The sequence below is a fragment of the Pecten maximus genome, chromosome 14, assembly GCF_902652985.1.
Source record: "Pecten maximus chromosome 14, xPecMax1.1, whole genome shotgun sequence".
Classification (NCBI taxonomy): Eukaryota; Metazoa; Mollusca; class Bivalvia; order Pectinida; family Pectinidae; genus Pecten; species Pecten maximus.
In genome coordinates, this window is record NC_047028.1 from 7,890,009 (window position 1) to 7,901,157 (window position 11,149).

Genomic DNA, 11,149 nt, shown 5'->3' on the forward strand with positions numbered 1-11,149 from the left:
TAATCTGTACAAAACTCATGATGTAGTAACAGTGATCCTGACCTTTGACATCTAAGCCTAAACATTTAGCACAAGCAGACATTTAATAAACTGATTTTTGATTCTTCGACGCACTATACATTCCGAGTGAAAATAAGGACGGACAGGCAGATAGACAATTAAACTATTAGTTACTACCGGGTACTGCATCGTTAAAGCAATAATAAAACAATACATACAACAACAATTCATCAACAAATCAACATTTAAAAAGGATAGTATTAGACTTGCTTTAAAAATACTAATTATAATGCACACAAGTTGATTTATCTGGAGGTGTTTTATGATTGAATGGTTGCTTTCTATCTTAATCAACCAGGAAGTGTTTTAAACTCAAAAGTTAATTTCTTCAAGACGATTTTCAGCAAGGCGTCAAATTTCATAGTTATTCCTTGACTGAACAGATTCTTTTACAACCAAACTATTCTTTGTCATTTTTTGTCATCCTTTCGCATATTATCATTGTCATACTTTCTGATATTACCATTGCCATCCTTTCGCATATTATCATTGTCATCCTTTCGAATATTACTATTGCCATCCTTTCGCATATTATCATTGTCATCCTTTCGGATATTACCATTGTCATCCTTTCGGGTATTATCATTGTCATCCTTTCGGATATTATCATTGTCATCCTTTCGGGTATTATCATTGTCATTCTTTCGGATATTATTTTTGTCAATGAAATACACGACTTGATAATACGTCTAAAGAACGGATTTCCGGAGACAAAACTGCTGGGATCTTTGTCCTCCGATTAAGGATTACACATTTTTTAATGTATTGATTACAGCGATTTCGTGGGTGTCGATAACGTGGATATCGATGTGAGAAATCAAAAGCGTCTCGACAAACATCTGGATCAAATACGTAGAGTGGGTCTATTTCATTGGGTCACGAAACAATTCAAAACTTAGCTAAAGGTAGTCTTCAAAATTAATTCCCTTGAGAATCGTTTCACCAAGACAGCCTTTTACTGTCGTTTGCGCTTTTTGACAAATCCTCGAACTTGTAAATATCGTTATACGGAATATCTCTACGAACGATCAACATAATGTGTTTAAAGGGACTAAATGGCTAGATTTCCACTTAAATAATATATAAAAAAGGATATACGATTTAAAATGATGTAAAAAGTTAAGCACTTTATGTTAATTATACATTTCAAAAGTGTCCATAACAATTTGTTAAAATTTAATGAAAAAAATAAAATAAATTTGACTAACCTAGTAGTTATTTCATATTATTATTTTTCGATGTGTGTAAACAAATACCTCTGCGTACCTTTGCGCATGCGCGATGCGGGAAATTGGAAACATCATAACAAAAATGGCGAACACCCGATCTAAGTGGAAGGGTCCTGAATCAGTTTTAACCGAGAGCAAGAAGAAACGAATAATCGAGAACGTGATTTTAACTTCACAAAGACGAACACGTATCTTAGAGACAGAGCAAGCAGATGGCATCAGTTAAAAAAGACCGAAGGGATTAAAACAGACCCTCCTTTGGCCAAGCTAATGCCTTGAACAGGTTAGTTGACAGCACTGGACTTCGATGTTTCGTAGATCAACTGTCGTGTACGCCCAGATGATGACTTGATAGTACTTGATGATACATAATTATCATAAATGGTAACAACTGATATCGAGATTAAGCTTAAGAAAGGTCACGTAGTGTTAACACGGCATGAATCGCTTGGTATTGGCCTCAACATGTCCTAAATGGGAATACAAATCAAAGGGGGCGCCCAAGAGGGAATTTTGACATTTGTCAAATTAATCGTATTATACCAGAAAGTAAACTTGATGACTTTATGCTTTTGTTAGACTGCCTGTATATTACACATTAAGTTTACATTGTGTTATTAATATTCCGTTGTACAGTTTTGAAAGCAAGCCTGAGATCTAGAGCGTACGTAGATCTGGTCATAAAGAAACTGAAGCCAAGCAATGAAGATGACCACAGGCGACATGGAGTACATGCAGCCACTACGGACGACACTATTACTAGTCGCACTTAGGTATTTTTCATAGTTAATTAATTACTAATCCTTGAGGCCATTAATTAACAAATATTTATATAAATCATTAGCATTTGGATGCGAAGGAAGAACATTATTTATTTATTGAGTCGTATAATTAAAAAGTCGTGGAATAGTTTCTGTCGATGCTAATTAACATTCAAAATTCTCATAATTATACAACACAAGTCATGTATCACTGTGAACTGTTATTACGTTATGATTTGCATATTGATATACAAAAAAATGTAGATATATATACGTATCTATAGGCGTCAAGTTTGATTACATGTTTTGGTCTATAGTATATGACACATATTGTATATAATCAGTTTGAAAACATAACCAATTCCTATACATGTATTGGTTTGTAATCAGATACCACCAACCGATCAATTTTCGATAACAATTTTTTTTTCTAATTAAAATGAATGGATTTGAAATATTGTTTTTGTTTAGCAGCTACCAATAATGGATTTTTTTTGTAATTAATAATTTGAATCAGAATAAGTGAACCAATCAGTTTTGACCACTATAATTCATGCATGAGCTGCATGCATGTGTAGCGGGACTGGACTGAGTCGATCATCAGTGACCAGGTAGCTCAATAGTTGGTAGAGCATCCGGCTGGTGTTCGGAGGCCCGGGTTGGAACCCCGGTCTGGCCGCTTACGCTACGTTATCTCCTGATCTCCTGTTACACATGTATCCTCTACTTTTAACACTTGTTGAAAATTGCTGAATTCTTAGTGTATTTGGTAAGATATTGTGCAATTGGAGATTGAAAAACTTCTGGAGTATCAATTTCGTGAATTTAGTATTTTTTTTTTTTTTGCATTATATATTGATAGTGATTGATTCACCAAATTAATGCAATAACACCATAATTAGTTTAGTTATTTCCCATGGTGTTTTCGGGCCTAATGGCCATCTTCATACGCTTCATTTATTTGACGTCTTGGATACCACATTATGATGTCACATATATACAATATCATGCCTTAAGATAGTCATTAGGCCCGAAAACGTAAGCGAAACACAACATATGTTGTGTTGAATTTACATTTTTCAACTATTGATACTGGTATACATATTTAAGACCCAGCAGAAGCCTTGATTGTGTGTAGAGGCTAATTAAGCTTGAATGTAAGTTGAGAAAATGTTGACAGGCGAATTATTTGATGAAAAATCAGACAAAATATCGTGAAGAGCCATCTTTGCATGATAAATAATGACTGCTATGTTTCAATATAAGGCATGATTATAATATTGCCAATTTTGCACATTTTGTTGGTTTGTGTAACTGGAAATTACATTGATTTTGTGTAAGAAAATATCTTTTCTTCTTCTTATAGATATCACAGGATTTATAACACAAAAGTTCTTGGAGGACAAAAAGTGCCGTACAAGGTGGAAAGGACATACCAACACATCCAGGGACTCATCAATCTGATAGTGGCCAACAGAATAACAGATAGAACTGTAATATCTAGCCAAAACCCTTGCATCAAATAGATCCCAGAAGATTCAAACTCCTAGCCCATGCTCCTCCACCATCTACTGCCCAAATGGTAGAGGAGAAGAAATCCCAATTAAGATGAATGGGAATAATTGACATTTTGAGACTAATCACGTTCCAGAGACTATTACTTTTGAATATCTGTCCTTACGTTTAGTAGCTGACCTGGTCCGAAGGACCAAGGTGAGTATGCCATACTGAGGCGTCCGGCATTCGTCTGTCAACATTGTGAACACAATATTTGAATAACTTGAGTAAATGTCAGAATATACCAAATTTAATAAAACTTTATAAGCAGCCATATATCGACAAGATCTCAGACAACTTCAAAAATAGAAATTATTGGACAGTAGTTTTTGACAGTAGTTTGCAGAGTTATTGCCCTTTGTAATGGTCTTATTATTAACATTTTTTTAGTTCACTGGTCAGAATGGAAACTCTTTTAGAAATTCTACTAGTCCTGAACAATTAAATGGATTTGATGAAATTTGGTCAGGAGAATTATGTGGCAATGTTATATGTTGCATAAATGAAGCGTCACCATCATCTGAGTGGCACCTTTCGGGGCAAAATAAGAGAATTACCTGGTATAGCAAAAAAAAAAGGATTTAACTCATTTTTTTTTTCAAGAATTACATCTAGTCCACTTGTAGTTTGAACCATTGTTGGGAGAGGTAGTTCAAAAGTAGAAAAATGTTTGAAATGTAACTTAAATTTGAGTAGTATTTAGTTTATTGGTATAATGTTACTATAATAGCTTAGCTGTTATCCATTCCATTAATGTCATATGATAATCAGTGCAGCCTTAATTTCAAAATTTATATAATCTCAAGAGACAAACAACATTGTCTGGTCTGAAATTTAAATGCTTAGTCAAAAATGATTATTCATAGCTGTACATGTGTGCACTATTGAAATATTCATGTTAACACTCACAAGTAATTTATAAACTCTCAAAATTCATTGATGTCAACACCCACTAGTGCTCAATGGTCATGGATGACAACACTCACTAGTAGTAGTACTCAATAGTCATTTATGTCAACACTTACTAATACTCAATAGTCATGGATGACAACACTCACTAGTACTCATTAGAAACGTATGTCAACACTCCATAATACTCCAGTCATGTATGTCAACACTCCATAATACTCAATAGTCATTGATGTCAACACTCAATTATCACTGATGCCAACAATTGTCATTGATGTTAAGTCACTAGTCATGGCAGTCAACTTTCTCTAGTCATTGATGCCAATGCTTACATCTGAGCAAGACAATAAATACAATGTGGTAAATTCTTTATTTGCATGTTTGACTTTTCTCAGTGTTTTCTATATCAAAACTATTTGTGAGACAAATTGTACTGTGCATTTACTGTTTAGTGTATTATCAACATCATAAGTCACTGTTCTGTTGATATTCTGATAAATTAGGGTTGGATCTTTAGGTCAACTGAGATGAAGTATGAAGTGACCTATTCTAACTGACTTTTGTCCGTCGTCTTTCCTTGCTTGTCTTTAAACAATTTGTCAGTAAGCTTTCATGGTCAAAAGGTCAACCAAAACTGTGGATTACATAGTCCCAACCTCCAGGGACCTGAGGGGCAGGGTCAAAAAGGGTCAAATTGACTAAAATTTAAAAGATCTTCTCAGCTCGCAGATATGGTAGAATCATATACTGGTGTCTTTAACAAAAATTGTGAATTTCATGACCCTGATGGGGGACTAAATTTATATAGGGAAATCACAATTTTGATCAGCATTTGTTTGATTTCTATTGAAATTCATTCTAACTTCATTAACATTATCAGCATGGGATGACAGCTTGATCGCATGCACATGTTGGCCCTGACTGACCTTCTGGGCGAGGCTAAAAAGGGTCAATTAAATTGAATATTTCAAAACTCAGGTGACCATTAAGGCCAATTGGCCTCTTGTTTTACATAAGCCAGTATCAGTGAAAACTGCTGCATATGAAATATGGTACATAAAACAAAAGGTTTCCATGAATTCAATGATGTAATGTAATTTATTTTGATTTTATATCAAACCTTTTCACTGCACAGGTGTCAAAACAACTTCCTTGAAATAAGATAATTCAGCTTATGTGTATGGGCAAACAGACAAAGTGATTACCAATAAAATGCTTAAATTTTCACGATTTCTATATTTTCTTTACTCCTGTCACCTTGACCTCTACCCATATATAATTAGACTGCATGCTCTGCTGACTTGCCAATCAAGATGATATTGAGGTTGACTGAAATACAAGAACATGTAACATATAAATGAACATAATTGTACATGTAGGTAAACTTGAGAATAGTCCAATTCCTCAATCCATGACTGTCATTGAGACTGTCAGCTAATCATTGAATTATTAAAACAGTATGGACATCAGTATTGTGAATTAAATATCTCATTTATATCGATGATAAATTGATATAAGTGAGATAATACATTATTGATATAAATGAGATAATCAACAATACTCATATCCATCTTTTACCATGTATCAGTGTTATCCATTTCTTAACGTACATATTTAATTATATAATTCATTAAATAACGTACAAGGCTTTCAACAACATTTTAACTACAATCATTAAACAGAAGCAAAGTTAAGTGCAAAAACTACTAACTCAATGAAGGTTCCGATTTTTAATTAGGATGTCAATCTGAAAGGCCGAGGGATTCAAACAGTCGAATAAATTACAATTTCTGTGTAAAACTGAATTATTTTTTCTTATATCTAGACCTACAGTTTGTGTATTGCTCTCAGTGCAATCAATTTACAATGTAGATCTCCATTAATCAGATTTAAATCGAATTCAATTTTGGGTAGGCCTATCACGTTAGTGATCGGCATTTTTTTTGTATGTTACAACAGAGACATATATGTCTGGTTACAACTGTATAGCTGTTACGTCGTCATAGCACTTACGGTCATACAAAATAGCAATTCCAATTTGAGTTTACACTTCGATTTCTTACATTGGGACGATATTGAATTGAATGAACACTTCAAAGATGAATAATAATAATGTTTTCCTACATCACAATAAACGAAACGAAGTCCCCTTTGGAGGCCCCATTGCCGAATGTCAAAATTTTACATGCTACTTCTGAGGGTTATACGTACTTTTATCTGTTTGAGCTCTCAATTAACAATAGTGAATAACGATCGGTACTCCTCGAGACCGTATAAACCATCCGATTGCAAAGTAATCACGTTCTACATCCACGTGACAAAATGTTTACACTTACCTCGATTCCATTTTCGTCGGGTGAAAGCGAGGATACTGAAATCATGTGACGCACTCGGCTCTCTCCGATGTAAACAACAAATGTTGTTCAGCGATAATTCGAAGTTGATAAACATTGCCAATATTTCACAAAAAGTGTCATAATTTTGTAAACAATTTAATTTCAAGTATCACAACGCTTTCCGGAAATCAAATGCATGTAGAAATTATTGAAATCTAACCATTTAGTCCCTTTAAACGAATTGTATTACAAAAGATGTAACGAAGGGATTAGGCACGAGTTATTTCAACTATTTTCATATTGATAAATGGGAGGGAGAGAAAAAGAAAGAGGAAGAGAGAAGGGATGGAGTACTGACGTAATGTCCGAGACGACCTCAATACGTGATATTAATTGACATTCCGATTACCGATCAATGTTAGCTGACAGCCGATAACCATTGACGTACTTTCGTTGACATTTCCTCGTCAATATCCGTTTTATCCAGTTTAAAACCACCTCTGACCTTTCCGACGATGCTAGTTACATTGAAGAGCGTATCATTAGTGGTTACAGAAACGTTGATATGCCATTTCAACTATAGATACTTTGACGATGTGTTGTCTGTTATTAGCAAAAGTTTGACCGAGATTTGCACAGCAGGTATGAAGCTTTCGGAACCCCTGGACTTATTCTCTGTGTACTTTTGAAATGCATGGTCTTATTCTCTATATACTTCCGGAATATCTGGCCCTATTCTTACTGAATTTCCGAAATACCTGGCTCTATTCTTAGTGAATTTCCGGGATACCTGGCCCTATTCTTAGTGTACTTTCGGAATACCTAACCCTATTCTAAGTGTACTTCCGGAATACCTGGCCCTATTCTAATTACTTCCGAAATACCTGGCTCTATTCTTAGTGAATTTCCGGAATACATGTACCTGGCCCTATTCTTAGTGTACTTTCGGAATACCTAACCCTATTCTAAGTGTACTTCCTGAATACCTGGCCCTATTCTAAGTGTACTTCTGGAATACCTGGCCCTATTCTTAGTGTAGTTCCGGAATACATGGACCTATTCTTAGTGTACTTCGGGAATACATGGCCCTATTCTCTATGTACTTCCGAAATACTTGGTCTTATTCTCTATGTACTTCCGAAATACCTGGTCCTATTCTTAGTGTACTTTCGGAATACCTTACCCTATTCTCTATGTACTTCCGGAATACCTGGTCTTATTCTCTATGTACTTCCGGAATACCTGGTCTTATCCTGTATGTACTTCCAAAATAAAATACTTTTCTTTCAAATGGTGTTCTTCAGGCTAATATAGATTTCAAACTAAGTAATTATAATCCAAGACATGATAATGACTGGAATATCAGCAAGGTAGTAGACTTGTCATCAAACTTAAATTCCTAATTCTTTTGAATTATCTTACTTCTGAAACTTTAATACTTGACCCTATATTTAAACGTAAGATAACACCTATTCTTTATAGAGCAACCGCCTCCCATTATTCTCAAGAACACCATTTGAAAGAAAAGTACATGCAAGAGTTAGGTATAATGATTAATTTAAATGTTTTATCAGATATACGTCGCCGTTCTATATTGACGAGATTGACAGATGTCAGGTTGATTAATAGTACAGTAAAACTCAAATAAGTCGAAGTCGACGGCACCAAGCAAAATATTGGACTTATCCGTGTCCGTGTCTGTATTAAGAAATTTTACTCTCGGAAGGAGATGGATATATATCACTAACTCGGACACGAATGCATTATTGCTTATGTAAGACAGTGAACTAGTCCATGGATAGGAACCTACGTCACATGCAATGACTCGGTAACACAAAAATGGCGTCTCCACGGCCCGTTTCGGAGAGTTTTTGCCTATTACTGTTGTTTTCCGTTCCATTTGTATACGACACATAGCCTATTAAGATCTACACCAAAAAAGATTACTCAATCGCAACAAATAGCAGACATAATTCCTTTATTTGGCCAAAAACTGAAACACACAAATTTAAAATCATACGTGGATATAGAGAACACACTCGACGATTTTTCACGAAATTAGGCTATAAATGGCATGCTCGCATAATATGTTGAAATCATTGTATCCTCCGATTAGTCTAAATGTATGAATACGCCCTTAAAATCATAAATATATAAATGAATACATTAATGTTATATTCTAACGAAAAATAGTCAGCCTAGACAAAATGGCATCAAAAACACTCCAAAATAAATGGATATCGTCAACATTCTTTAACGATGGGCTGTATTCGTCAGCAACATGACTAAGTTCAAACTAACACTAAACGGTTGTCGACGCGGGGACGGACTACATAATTTAATCCTTTTCTTAAACGGTGAATCGTGTGCGACTCTCCTTTCCCGTTTCGTCTTTGTCCTCTTTACTGTTGGTTTGAACTTAGCACAATCCTGAAAATTTTAGGCCAATAACATTAACCTGTGTATTCTGTAAAATCCCAGGGCACATTATAGTATCCAACATTATGAACCATGCTGACAACCATACCATCCTTTACTCCAACTAAGGTCAACTACTGGATAGAAAGTTCACAGACAGAGAACAGTGTGTACTTGTGAGTGGCCAAAAATCTGAACCCTTCAAACTAACATCTGGGGTGCCTCAAGGCTCTGTCATCGGCCCATGCCCTTTCCTTCTCTATATAAATGACATCCACAATAACACCAACTATAGATCTACTGGTAGGCTTTTTGTTGACGATACCATCATCTGACAGTAAGTTCCAAGTCAGATTCAGGTAAGCCTACAGAATGACCTAGACAAGTTGACACTCTGAGAAAGTCGTTGGGATATGTCATTAAATCCTGATATATGTTCCATCCTACCAATCTACAACAATCTAAACCCATTGCATTTATCTTATAAACTACATGGAAAGGAACTCAATCATGTTACAGAAGCAGAATACTTGGGAGTAACTCTCTAATCAAATCTCAAGTGGGAAGACCATATTAGTAACATCTGTGCAAAGGCAAATTCAACCCTTGGGTTTTAAGAAATATCAATATAGGTTCCAAAACAGTCAGAACGCAAACATACTTCTCCTTAGTAAGACCAACCTTAAGGTTTGTTTGTTTGTTCTGTTTGGAATCCACACATGAAAAATGACATAAACAAGATTGAAATGGTTCCACGCAGAGCTGCACTCCAATAAATTAAGGAACAGCTGTAGTGTTGGAGATATGTTAAGCATCCTAGAGTGGCGCTCTTTAGTAAATAGAACAAAAGACGCAAGGCTTGCATTATTTTTCAACATCAAGAATGACCTAATGGCTGTAAAGAAAAACTGCCCTATTCCCAAGAACCTTTTCTCTCGAATTTCCCACTCTAATTCATATCTAATTCCATCATGTAGAACACACATTAGAAAATTCTCATTCTTTCACAGAACAATCACCTGCTGGGATGCTTTATCACCACAAATTATTCCTTACTTGATTCTCTATATTCTTCAAATAGGCTATTCTTCAAGCATATTAGTAAACCAAAATTAGTTGATTCATTTTAAACCAGTTTTTTTTTATCTTTCTACTTTGCTGGTTATCTTCAATTTGTTGAAGTTGGACAAAATCCTATAGACATAGTAATGATGCTGAAGTAAAACCTCCATCGAACGTTCTGTGAAAACAAAACACGCGTTACAATTAAAGTGCCGATATCCCATTTATTTTGGAGTGTTATCGATATCAGGTTTAGGTTGATTATTTTTCGTTTAAAATACAACGTTCACGTATTCATTTGTATATTTATGGGCGTGTTTATTCATTTAGATTAATCGGAGGATAGAATGGCTTTAATATATAGTGCGGTCATGCCATTTATAGCCTAATTTCGTGAAAAATCGTCGAGTATGTTCCCTATACCACGTTTGATTTTAAATGCTTTTCAGTTTTTGGCCAAATAAAGAAATGAAGTTCGCTATTTGTTAAAAACGAGTAGTCATTTTTGGTGTAGATCTTCAAAAGGCTATGTGTCGATATACAAATTGAACGAAAAACTCCGAAACGGGCGTAGAGACGCCATTTTTGTGTTACCGAGTCCATGCTTGTGACGTAGGTTCCTACCCCTGGACTAGTTCATTGTCTTACATAAGAAATAATACATGCCAGAGAAGTTAGATTTATTGAATATCAGGAGGAGAGGTTTCTCAAGGGAATGACATTTAGTAGGGAAGGTGTCGGGCCTGGAGGTTCAGTTAAGCTCTATTTAAATATTTACGTTCGGCCTTACACCCCATCATTACATGAGCATTACAAA

General features: G+C 35.2%; 2 long non-coding RNA genes across 2 annotated transcripts; one reads left to right on the forward strand and one right to left on the reverse strand.

Annotated features, from left to right (window-relative positions):
* The first annotated feature begins 1,212 nt into the window (after positions 1-1,212).
* On the forward strand, positions 1,213-5,741 carry LOC117342497. The gene is made up of 3 exons (XR_004535869.1): positions 1,213-1,572; positions 1,926-2,062; positions 3,417-5,741. It is a non-coding gene; the product is annotated as an uncharacterized LOC117342497 (long non-coding RNA).
* LOC117342498 lies at positions 5,596-7,073 on the reverse strand. The gene is made up of 2 exons (XR_004535870.1): positions 6,853-7,073; positions 5,596-5,845 (listed from the first exon to the last, which is right to left on the reverse strand). It is a non-coding gene; the product is annotated as an uncharacterized LOC117342498 (long non-coding RNA).
* Between the last annotated feature and the right edge of the window lie 4,076 nt (positions 7,074-11,149).